Genomic DNA, 1,740 nt, shown 5'->3' on the forward strand with positions numbered 1-1,740 from the left:
ATTATGAATAATTATTTATAATAATTACCATACTTTATCCAAGCTTAATGTATATAAAGTCAAACCAATTGCTATTATACATGCACAGCAGTTTTGCACAAATCACTTGACACAGTGGGACAGATCCCAAAGCCTCATAATTTCTTGCAGATAAGAAAAATTATTCATGCTTCCCAGAGAATAACAAATGAAAGGGTTGGGGTATATTTTACTCATTAAAGAATTTTCTATGGTTATAACAACAAAAACAGTATATGACATATAAATATTGTTGTGTACCATAGAATCTGAACAGACCTATAGCTGACCCTCCAGTAGGTTTTCAGAGGCATTTAATTGCAGGGGAGGAGATTGCCTATCCTTTTTCTATGAAGCAGCTGATCACCTCAAACCATATGCCTTTGAAATTGTAATGCAGTTTCTTGCCACTAGGCCACCAGAGCTACACCAGAGCTTGAATACTTTTAACACAAATATTATTGTGATTTTTTGTTCTGTGTCATCAACTGACTTGCAGTTCATAGCAACTCCATGTACAATAGCTCTGAACTCTGCTCTATCCTGTGACAACCTTACTGTCTCTGACATACCTACCCCCATTACCAAAGTCACCGAATCAATCGTTCTTATCCAGGGTCTTAAATTCTTTGCATTGTCCCTCCACTCTCCTTCTCCAAGGACTGGTCAATCCTTGCAGCATACCCAAAATATGTTAGATGAAGCTTCAGAATCCTTGCTTCCAAGGAATATCCTGGTTTTACCCTCTCTAGGATGAATCTGTTTGTTCTCCTAGCAGTCCATGGTATATTCAATATTTTTCTCCAGCACCCCAGCTCAAAGGCATCAATTCTCCTCCTATCATTCCTAATCATTGTTAAGCTTTCTGACACATAGCAAGTAATTGGGGAGACTATGTCCTGGATCAGGCACCAGACTGACTTGGTTGTTCTTCAGAACTCTGGATGTAAAAGACTTTTAAAAATATACCATAGTGAAATAATTAAAAACATGGACTCTAGAGCCAAATTGCTTGTGTAATGTTGGTTTTGTATTATGCTAGCTGGGCAACTGAGCCAATTTGGTTAATTTATGTGTGGTTTAATTTCCACATTTATGCTCTTGAAATTATGACCATATCTCTTTAAGTGAACATGAATTCTTTTAAAAAATTAAAAATTCTTAGAATCTGTTTCCTGATCTTTAAAATAGTTGTTGTTGTTGTTGTTGTTAGCTGCCATTGAGTCATGTAAGACTCATAGCAACGCCTGAGCAACAGACCTGAATATCTCCTAATCTCTGCCATCCTCACAATCTGACACCCTCGAGGTCAGTGCTGTAGTCTCTGTGTGGAGGGTCTGCCTCCCTTTCGTCATCCCCCCACCTCTCCAAGTATGATGTTAAATTAGTAGTAGAGACAATATTATTCAATCCTATTTCTGTGAAGATTAAATGACTTAATATTTTTAAGGTGTTTATAATAATAAATGAGTGAATATGACAAAATATTTCCATGATGACCAGTAACTATTAAGAATCAATAAGAGTTAGTCATTATTACACTAAGAAATTGAATAGAATTTCATATTTTTATTTGTAGGTGAATCATTATGTGTGACATGGAGGAGTATTTATTTACTTTTAAAGGTTACAATTTTGAGCATTCTATGATTGATATTGACTTCCTAGAAAATCTAGATGATTTTGAAATTAGAGATGAAGATGTCTTCATCATTACATATC

The 1,740-nt window shown here is 35.5% G+C and overlaps 1 pseudogene; it reads left to right on the forward strand.

Moving 5' to 3' along the window:
* The first annotated feature begins 1,607 nt into the window (after positions 1-1,607).
* LOC102855664 overlaps positions 1,608-1,740 on the forward strand; it is a 29,965-nt pseudogene continuing 29,832 nt past the window's right edge.

This window comes from Elephantulus edwardii, unplaced genomic scaffold (genome assembly GCF_000299155.1).
Source record: "Elephantulus edwardii isolate Elephantulus edwardi_28Jun2011 unplaced genomic scaffold, EleEdw1.0 scaffold00002, whole genome shotgun sequence".
In the NCBI taxonomy this organism is placed as follows: Eukaryota; Metazoa; Chordata; class Mammalia; order Macroscelidea; family Macroscelididae; genus Elephantulus; species Elephantulus edwardii.